Source organism: Corvus kubaryi, unplaced genomic scaffold (genome assembly GCF_017639235.1).
Source record: "Corvus kubaryi isolate FWS band 111438036 unplaced genomic scaffold, C.kubaryi_AGA036_p1.0 37394, whole genome shotgun sequence".
Classification (NCBI taxonomy): Eukaryota; Metazoa; Chordata; class Aves; order Passeriformes; family Corvidae; genus Corvus; species Corvus kubaryi.
In genome coordinates, this window is record NW_024581133.1 from 4883130 (window position 1) to 4894383 (window position 11254).

Below are 11254 nucleotides of genomic sequence, written 5' to 3' on the forward strand. Positions count from 1 at the left end.
CTGGATTTCTGTTGGCACATGGAGAGCAACAAAACAAAACGATGGGGCAGGTTTTGCCTGTGGCAGGCCTGTTTCTGGGTTTGTCTGCAAAGCTGCTTGAGTTCACCTACCACATTAGGCTCAGCACTGGGCCATATGGCACGGCCTGCCACCAACATCAACAAAGCCATGCTGAAGCCAGTGCTTGTCACAGCAGAAACCTGGAACCTGCACCTGATACATCTTTTAAATGCTTATATTAGGTCCAACACGTTGCAGCCCTTTGGATTAGCTTTTGATCTTGCTGTCTGAACTTGGATTTATTCACTAGAATAAGGGCTGCTTGGCTTGTAGGTATTTCACTACGGATGATACCAGGTGAACAACTGTGTACAGAAAGGCCAGCATGGGGAAGAGGCTTCAGAGCCAGCCCTAACAGCTGTACAGAAACGAAGGGCTGAGAGACAAGGACTCGGGTTTGTTGTGTGAGAGTTCAAAATAGGAGGGGGGGAAATGAAAGACAAGATTTTGGATGCAAAATACAGGCCCTAATCCAGCACAGCCACAGACAGGCACCAAGCTTTGTCCTTGTGGGCTCACTGGAGTTGCTGGAACTAATTGGTGTAGAAAAAGCAAGCTGAGCTTTGAAGGTTTTCAAGACTTGAGGCAATGAATGTCCCCAAACCTCTTATGTCTCAGATCACTTTTCAGTACCTCGTGCAGCCATTCTCTCCCACTTTCCCTCCAAACTGCCCTTTTGGCTACAGCTGCAGTGTGAAAGGATGAGGAGACTATTTAATGTACTGTATCATTGGGAACAAGAGGAGCTGGTGCTTTGTTCCTTGCCAGCCTCTCCTGAGTCAGGAGTTGATCATTACAGGCTCATCAGCCAGGCTGGGGGAGCTGCAGGACCCTGGCTGATGCAGATAGCTCTTAACATTTAGCTGGTGGGGATAGTAAAACGATATTTATGTATATTGTCTTGAGAATCACGGAGCTAAATAAATGTGACAGTTTTCATTTGACATCCCCAGCCTTGCTGCTGTCGCTCAGGGCTTTTCTTTTTGCTGCAGAACATGAAATCACTGTCAGTTTGATGGTATATAGCAGTGTTGCTGAAGCACAAAGGTTAGGGGTGTGGGGGGCGCGTCAGGATTATTTACGTTTGCTATGCATGAAGTGGCACTCGGGGAGCGAGGCAGGCTGCCAAGACAGGGAGCAATCGGGGCTGTCTGGTTGCTCTCTTGTATCTCTCCATGGTGGATTGTCAGGGTAGGATTTATAAAAATTGCTTCAAAACAGTATCATCTTTCCTCAAATGGACGTGCCCCCGTCTGGCGCAGCGATTGCCATTATTGCTGTTCTCATGACAAAGCGTCTATCAATCTCCACTTTGTTTATAAACAAATCTGCCTGCCCTGCATAAGAAATAGATGGACTAAGGAAAAATACCATTACCAAAGGAATAAGTTAATTATATTTCAGGATCTCAGCAGGGAATGCTATCTCAAGCTATTCAGTAAGATCTGACCAGTGGAGTTATAATTAAAAAATGTCCCCAGGGAGGAACTTGTAAATTATTTACTGTAAAGGGCTTTTCCAGGCTCTTTTAGTTTAATTACACACTCTGGAAGAGAAAGACCTCAGAACCAAATTAACTAAGATGTTGAAATGGCTTTGTTAAAATCATGTTTACAGCTAAGCAAGTGGGTGACTGTGAGCAAGGTTCAAATATAGGACAAATCTTTGAAAACTGACATTACTCATGGTTTAAAAATCTTACGGAAAGCACCAAAAAGTCTGTGCATAGAAAATGCAATCACTGGTTTTGTCCAGTATGCCCATTGGCCTCAGAAGGCTTAGTCCAGATCTGACAGTGCCTCATGGCCATTTCCTTTGTGGGAAGGGAAGTGACTTCTGTGGGATTTTCCATAGGGTACAGAGGAAACTGGTTGGACTTGATGATCTTACAGGTCTTTTCCAACCTGAACGATTCTATGAGTCCGTGATTCTAAGCCCTAACAGAGGGAGATGAAAGATTAGAGGTGATGGAGAGGCAGAATAAGAGCATTCTGGGACGGTGTGAATTTTCCATCACTCTCTCACCATCTAGGACACTTTAACTCAAAACAGCCTGGTTAACCCTTAGTGGAAGGTGGGCTGAGTGTGTCCCTTGGTGCTGAGAGACAGGCAGATGGTGCCACCTTTTCAAACGTATGGGTGAAGGCAGCTGGCACGATCTCTGGTCAGATGTGGAGAATGGAAGTGAAGAAAGGTCCCCCTTCATCTCAACCACTGACTCATTGCTTGGCCAAGAAGGAGGCATTATCTAATATCTGTTTGCTAAGGCATAAGGCAGCCAGGAAAATACTCTATCTGCCTGCCTGTTGATGCCAAATTCTATGTATGTAATGGCCTTTCAGCTGCAGTTGCCCTTGAATTTGTTTCTTTCTTAAAAGCCCCACGTCTGCTGTGGCACCTTCACCAAAGAGCCAAGGGCTGCAGAGAGCAGCCAGGCAGGCACAGCTGCTGGGGCCCATATACATATATGGGCACTTCTCTTTACCCTGGGTCTCCTTTTTCTGTCAAATTTATTGCACTTACATGTCTTGCTTAGATGGAAATTGCCCCAGAGGTACAAATCTCTCTACCCCCTGCTTGTGTACAGTCTTCAGCAGATGCCACATGATTGTAGCCTGAGGGCGCCTTATCACATCCTAAGCAATAAGTTCTCCACCTTCAAGCAAACTATCTGCAAATCTGGAGATGAAAGCAGCTTTAGTCGTTCATCAGGCAGATGAGATCTCTGCTTTTATTTTGTTATACTGTAAATCTGTTACTTAGTTTTCTAGTCTCACTGAAAACTACTGAATCATAAAAATGCTTGTAGCAAATGCCAGCTTGTCTGTCACCAGTATAATGTGTTTTAAATGGCTTATCAGCTCCAAGATACAATACTTCGGGGGTGATTTGGATATATAGTTTGGGAACAAAATACGTTGTCAGCTTTCAAATTGTCTTGATCAGGAGATTTTATGTTGTATTTTACTATAGTGCATCCAGTAGTACTTTGGGAGGAAAGAGAAGATATCCCTAAATTTCTGCAAATGTAGCCTTTTGATGGGGAAAACCACAGAAGATGACTGGAGTAGGACAGAATGTAAAACAAAGGATTCTTCTTGAAAGGGCAGGGCTATAAGGTTTGGATATTCTCAGCAGAACTGCTGCCATTTAATTATTAGGAGTGGTGAGTCCATATTAACCTTCATGGAAAAGTACTGTAGGCTGTAATAAAGCTGAATACCTTTCTATAGCCTTTTGTTATCACCTTGTCAGATTTAATAAAATATTACCAACAAAAAAAGTTCTATTAGGATGGCTAAAATATTACTGGAAAGGATCATTTCCCATTCAATAGTTTAGAATCACCACGTCCCCCCACAGAATATGGGTGTCCAAGTGGTAGAGCAGGTCACTGATCATTTCCCCTTGAATTATGGGGACTTCATTGTGCTCCTTATCCTTGTTCTCCAGATCAGGGGCCTGGGTACCTGCTGAACAACTGGTCTCACTTATTGAGGCAAAGAAGCCATTAAGTACCTCAGCCTTTTCCTCATCCTCTGTCACTAAGTTTCTCCTCACATCTGATAAAGAATGGACACTCTCCTCAGCCCTCCTTTCATTGCTAATGTATTTAGAGAAACATTTTATAGCGCCTTCCACAGCAATAACCAGGTTAAGCTCTACTTGGGCTTTGGCCCCTCTGAATTTTCTCCCTGTAGAACCTCACAACATCCTGTAGTTCAGCCAGGCCAGTCTTCCCCACTGGCTCATCTTTTGGCACATGGAGGTGGCCTGTTCTGCACATTTAGGGTTTTTTTCTTGAAGAATATCCAGCCTTCCTGGGCTCCTCTGCCCTTCAGGAACTGCCTCCCAAGGGACTCTGTCAACCAGGCTCCTAAAAGCAGGCCCAGGTCCAAGGCAGCCATTCTGCTGACCCCACCATCCTTCTCCAAGAATTAGGAAACTATTGATAATTTTCTGATTACTGTGCCCAAGGAAGCCTTGAACCATTTCTGTAATTCCATCACCATTTCTGTAATTCCTGGTGTGGGAAAAGCCCGTGGTACCCTGGGAATAACACTTTTGGAACGTACCAGCCCTTTAATACAGTCAAAAGTGAAAAACGTAGCAAGAAAAAACAGATAAATTTAACATGAAGCCAGAGCTGAGGCTGGAATTTGGGGAGGTTTAGATACAATCAAGTCATGCTGAAAAAAAGGAAAAGAGATTAACCTCTGAGAACTGGATTGCATGACTTGGTGGGAGATGAAAGGCCTTAGCTCAGACTTCAGCAGTTTTGCAGCCACCCTCCTGGGGACGCCTTGCAGGAGTCAGCGGCCAGATGCAAACTGCCCCTGTACAGCCCTGATAAATGCTCTGCAAAGGCTAAAAAAAAGCAACTTCCACTTTACAAAGGCTGAAAAAGCAACTTTGCAGCTCGTTAGCTGGGAGACACTTGCTTCCCAGAGACTTCTCCTGCCTGGACTGGTAGGACTCTGATAGACTCCTGTGCTCTAACGCTGCCGGCCACGCTGCCGTGCCCCTAACACGGGACGCTCATGTATGAACACTGTTGTTGTAATAAATTAAGAGCACTGGGAAAGGCCCTGGAAGTTGGCCATAAATCTGGTGGCAAGTGCTGGCGAGCAGCAGGGGCTCGTCTGTACATCATTAATAAAGATGTTGAAGAGGCACAGGCGCTGTGTTGCTGGGGATGTTGTTGCTCAGGGCTCCACCGCAGCACAGCTGAGGTTTGGTACGCACAGGGCAATCAGTCAAAGACTCTTTGCTGGCTTAAAAACGATCCAGGTTAGTGTTGGTAGAAGCTGTTTTTGGTGATGAGGTTCTTGTTTTATTTAAAGAAAGAAAAGAAGTGTATTCCCATTTTTCAACACAACACAAATTCCTGGCGAAATTCCCCAGTTTATTGAGCAGGGCTGTGAACACTTAGTTTTGCGTAATTTGCACCAAAATTTAAGTGAGGTTTAAAGCTCTGTGTGACGCTGGTCTTGGCTTTGTAAGCACCATCTCCAGCACAACAGGCCTCTGGCTGGGATTAGTCCCAGCACAATGCAGATTATCCAAGAGCAAGAATAAAGAGGTAAGAGGAGGGGATTACAGTGCAATAGGCTTAAATCTGGGTTTGCATAGGGGCTGTGGAGAAGCAGCAGGACCAGCCAGGCTGTTTTCTCACCACTTGAATACTTCAAATCCAGCCTGGATGTATAATTTTCTGGCTTTGGCTCTGTTTTCCCTGACAGGTATATGAAGTTTCGGAATAAGAGTCCTCCTTCAACATTTATAGGACACTCTATGGTGCGTGGACAGAAGCCATGAGGGGCACAGCAGCTGTCTTGCTTATTGTGGCACCCAGAAATGAAATGTTTTTCTCTGAGGACAGCAGGGGGAGGGCTGCAGCTGTCTGGGCATCATGGAGGAGCAGGAAAGGGGAGCAGAAGGGGTGAATGGCCAAGGAGGAGGGAGGGGACCAGCTCTTCACTGGGGGATGTCACAGACTCACCTCCTGTCGTTCGGGAAATGTTTTATACAGAGCCATGGGAACACAAGCATTTGTGGATTTTTTTTTTTTGAAGACAGAATGTAAATTGGATTTAAAGCAAGCATTTGTCTAAAATTAGAAGCCATGGGCCTGATATGCTGTAGAGTGCAACGGGAGAAGGGGCTAATTGCAAGCAAGCTTCTACCCCACTTGATTATTGTTGTGACACACGGATCATTAACATGATGGTCTAAACATGAAACAAGTTGTTTAAATATTAAACTGTCAAGTACTTTTTCTGATCTCTAAGTCACTACCTAAAGTGGGTGGGACGCGTGTGTGTAAAAAAAGAGCTTTGGGCTCTGCCCCTGTGTGATGCTGTGTTGCTCCCTGTCAGCATGGTGGCTGCTGCCAGGAGGCTGTAAAATGGCATTTTCAATCTTCTGCTTTGTTTGTGGGTGTGTTTAATAGCTGATCCCACATGTTCTTCTGCAAGTTCTCGTGTGGGCAGGGAGGCTGCTGCCTCCTATGAGCCTCCCTCACCCTCTGGTTTCCAGCACAACCAGCCCTGCCTGGAGATTTAAGGCATTTGAATCAAGGGAGATGGGGAAGGAAAGAGGCCATTTGCCAGATGAGCCTCTCCATGGGTTTGGGAAGATGCCCAAGTGCCAGGTTATGCACTTTCAAACTGCTGTCTTCAGGCAGAGGAGGAGGAAGAGGAGGTGGCCACCATGGACAGCCTCCTGATGCAGGAGGAGAGTTGGAAAGGTGAGCAAGTTCTACACTATTTTCCCATTTTCTTAGCCCATGGAACAGCACAAACATCCCTTTGGTGCTTAAAACACAGTAAAACACTCCCCAGAGAGTAAGAATTTGCCTGCAGCTGAGCACCCTGCTTCTTTCCAAGGTATCCACAGTGCTGTTGCTCCATGAAGTGACCTCTGTTTGTTGTCACCTGAAAGATGGGTCAAGAGCAGTGTAAGCACATGAAAATCCCATCATTTACCCTTCTGCCATGCTGAATTTTATTTCTCAAATAGCTGCTGTGCCATGCAAAAGGTGGTGTAAATAGAAGACCCAGTACAGGAGCTGTTTTGCAAGAAAATAATGCTGTTGGGAGACAAATACGAGCATAGTAATGATATGCAGCCAGAAAAAAAAAAAAAATAACTGCTATTCAAAAGCTTCTAACTCATTCCAAGTCTGGTTTTGGGATGATCTCTGTGAGACTCCTCACTCCATTATTCTACATATTACTGTGACAGCAGCTAGTGTTCGAGGCAAAACTGAAAAAAGGCAATGAGCCCAGAGAACTTATTTAGGAAACTATTTCTTCAAGGAGGAGACTCTTAACAGTTTTGGCTTCATGGCTTCCTTCCTGTGTAACACTTTGGAGCACAGGAAGGCAGCTCTTGACTTCAGGGGTTATAGCTCTGTCTGCTGAAGAGCTTGAGAAGGATCAATGTAAAATGAATCCTAGCACAGCCTATCCCCAAGAGCACAGCAAAATTAATCCACCACTAGTTTCTCTCTGTCTGGAGCTGGAAAATACAAACAGAAAGTGAAATTTGTGCTGATAATTACTTTGGCAGCTGTCACATGTGCATGGTGTAAAGGATCAGCACAGGCACAGCTTCCAACATGAGGATAGCCTGTGGTAATGGCTATGATTAAGAGGAAGCTAATTAGAATATTTTACACATTCAGTCCCCACAGTTCGCTGCTCTTTAAGTAAATTTGCATTTGGGAAGAGAGCCTTATTTTTTATGTACATGGATAGTGTTCCCTGCAGACTTCTACTGATTTACACCGTAGTCATTTGTACCAGAGCATTTTCTTTGGTAGCTCACCAAAAATTACAGCTTTCTTCAAGGCAGCAACAAAACTCAGAGAAAGGTTTGTCCTCCTTACAAACAAGCAGCTACAAATACACGAAGAAATACTTAGAAAGAACAGATATTTTTAAGGTTACCTAAGGAATTGAGTCCAGTGCTTCTTTTTCAGTGTTGCCTCAAACACTACTGTCAGAATAATATGTGAGGAATAATGGAGTGAGGATAACTAGATCTGTTTCTCACACACATGTCCCAAAACCAGATCCAGAATGAGTTAGAAGCTTTTGAATAGTACTTTGATTTCTAAGTCACGTAAATATTTGCAGTTTTATCCAGGATGGAGTTGCACGTGCGAACAGACTGGTTTCAAGCAGCATGAGCATACTCAAATGCTTTTGTGTTGGAGGTATTAATCCACATATGGGTATTCAATTACTATCAGAACAAACTGTGCAACTGCACTAGAATCAGATAAAAATATGCAAAGCAGGTAGCTTGAGGCTCATTTGTACTAAAATTCCTCTAGGTGTTTGAAGAGACTTTGTAATGTCAGCATACTCCCACCTGAGCATATTCTTTATTGTGAGCATTGTAAAGTGGCCTTCCTGGATGCAAAAGTGGGACCTGAATACATTTACTTCAAGGATGAAAGCTTTTTTTTTTCCCTCTCAATTAAAAAAATGACCAAAGAGTCAAACTAACCTAGTTTGTTTCTCTCTCTCTCTCTCTTTCTCTCTTACTTTCTCTTTTTCTCTCTTTCTCTCTCTCTTTCTCTTTCTCTGTTTCTCTCTTGAAATTACAGAATTATAGAGTGAAAATTGGAAAAAATATATAAAAATCTGGATTATCCCCCTCTTATTTCTCCTGCTCATCTTTTATCCTTTCTTGTCCTTGTCACTGCTCCTCCCTCTCCCCCTCATAGTTATCATCCTTGCTATCCTTATCAGCATTATTAGTTTTGTTGGCATCCAGTTCAGAAGCCCTCCATCCCATCACAGGTTTATATTTTCAGATGCAGGAGAAGGGCTTTGGATAGCATCCCACCTTTTGGGGGCCCTTGGAGATGCATGGGGGAGAAAAGGTAGGTATGAACAGCAAGTCTATAAATCTCCACATCTATAAATCTTAAAATGGATTACTGATGACAGTGACTCTTTAATGGAAAGAGTGACAGTCCATGTAGACGAAAGGCAGTGTAATTCATGGAGGCTATTAAATTTGAGAGGCCTTTTCATTCTCATTTGTCTTTCAGTGTTATGTGTTGATCGCAGGGAGATTATTCTCTGGGGAGAGATGTGCCCTACTCACCAGGACTGAGAAGTGCCTGTGTTTGTCTGTCTGGCATTTGCTGTGGTGGGTAATATATTTGCTCCTCCTGCACCAGGGAAGAAAACCCACAGTGCTGGTCGGGGATGGAGAAGAGAAAACCCAACTGGCTGCCCTGCTTGGGATATTTGAGAGCCTCCTGGTTGCAGACATTGTGTTTTTAGGGTTAGAAGTATCCAGAAACCCAACACAGGGCAGTACAGGGCTCATGGTCAAGTTCTCCCGATCTGTTGATCAGCTGGGGTGTGGCTGTGCCCAAGCAACCCCTTCACAGCATGGCAAGACTGCCACAGGACAGGGGTCACCTTCACTGGAGGGGATGTGATGTGATGGGGTTGTTTCCTGGGAACGAGAATGTCTTGCCTGAGAGGTCAAGCCATGATGGAAAAAGCAAAAGCACCCAGCAAAAGCAGCTTGTGGTTTATAAATACTGATGCATCTGAATAAGAGCTCATAACAGTGAGCAGGCACCAGGGGAATTTACATCTAAAAGCACTCACTTTGCCAAGGTAGCATTCCTTCGTTTTGGTCAGGGACTGAAAAATTACCGTGCAGCCCGTGGGAAACTAAAGCCCAGCTGAGTTTCATCGAGAAATGAGTCACTTCTTTGACTTGGGAGAGGTCAGGAGCAGGATGGTTTCACTCCAGGGCGCAGATGGATTTACTGTAACACAGTCATTTCCTGCAGGTGATGGACTGTTACTGCTACCTGCGACAGCCTGGGATGTGTTCCCTTTGCGTCCTTGCTGTCGGTACAATTGTTCATTCCGGGACCGCGGCACTCGCGGCGCATCCAGTCCCTCCCTGTGCGAGCGGATGCGATCCCCATCAGAATCAATTGACTGAAGTCAGGCCCTGCATCTTCAGTTGCTAAGGAAAGAAAAATCAGTGTTGCTCATGAGAGGAGCGCTGGTGCAGAAAGTCACTTAGCACCAGCAGCTGCTTTATGGCAGCAGAGATTCAGAGATGCCGGCGGAGGCTGCAGCAGGATCCTGTGTTACACTGGAGTCCTGGGGACAGGCATGGGAAGAAACCTTGAGCAGAGGGTTGCTCCTTGTCTGTGTGTGGAAAATTCCCATTCCTTTCTGAAGGAAAGCACGTGTGTGTAGTTTATTTATGTACTTATTTACACAGCTAAAAAGATCAAGGGCATTGCTGTCAAACTACAGAGATCTGGTTCCATACTCTCCTGCTGCAGCCAGGGAGCTGACAGGGGCTTCAGTGCTCTAAAATACTTATTGGCTAATTAACCATTTTCTATGAATTATTAGCTTATTACTATTAGCTAATTAGCCATTGCAGCAGTCCTGTCTCACCCATGCACATGCAGAGATGACAATCCTCTCACTCCCAGGTCCGTGCCCAGTCCAGGTCAGGTGTGGCCTCCTAAAGTTGCTGCCCTTTCCTACAGGGAGTGGGTGGGTTGGTCTCAGCCCAAGCGCTGGTGTGTGGTACCTTTGTCACAAGACCCCGCTGGCGTTTTGGCAGCCTTGCTGTTGTGCTGGGGATGAGTCAGAGGAACTGCGCTCTCTGGTCGGGGCTAGGAGAGGCTCAGGTTCAGTGCTGAGTCACTGGCAGAGCAGTGCGGGCAGCCTGGGGCTGTGTTTTGTATCCTCCTGCTTTATAAAGGATTTTTGCTTATTTTCACCCATCTAAAAGGTCATGCATCCCTAGGTACCCCTCTGTGGATGTTCCTCCAGCACACCTAGCTAAGGATGGGTTTGCTCGTTCGTGTGGGATTCACCACAGTGCATAACTCTCATTCGCATTGTCTGCCTCCAACCCCGCTCTGACACCAAGACAGATTCCACTTCTTCCAAATATTGTTTTTGTTATGTATTATTTATACCATGGAAAAATATTGAGGAGACAAAGTGGGAAAAATCAGCTCATTCTTTCTAAAATCTGCAAGCAGATGAAAGACAAAGAATATAGAATTGAAAAAAACCCAAACCCTCAGCTAATTTTGGAGCATGTTTCATCTTCACAAGAGCCACTCATTTTCTAGCTAATTCTTTGCAAACCTTTCTTCCTTTCGTTGCAAGTTTGGTATAATTTTACATTACACCAAGTTCAATGGAAGAAAAAAATAAAAGAGTGATGGTTTGAATTATTCCCCATCCTCCCATCCCACAAGAAAAAGCCAGGTTTGAACTTCACTTTTTAATATGCAAGGACCCAGCCAAGGACACCCTTGCTAATCTTTCAAAAGGCAGCATTGTGCTCCTTCAAAGTCTTAAAAGCTGCTTGGATTTTGACTGAACAAGTAACTCTGTATTAAACTTCTAATGGCTAATGAGACAGAACTTGGTTTTGAGGACTAAAATACAGAAAATATAAATCAGTAGCCTAGAATGGGTACTCATCCTCTTTTACTTTCATTAAATCCATTTTAAACTAACTTTACCATATATCTTTCATGAGATTTTCATTACTTTCCCATCCGTTGAGGACAAGATGGAACAATCAGTTTTATTGTTCATTTGTCTAATCTTTTCTTCACTGTGGGTTATTCAGGCATTTGAGTGTGATATTTCACTGCCAGCCCAAG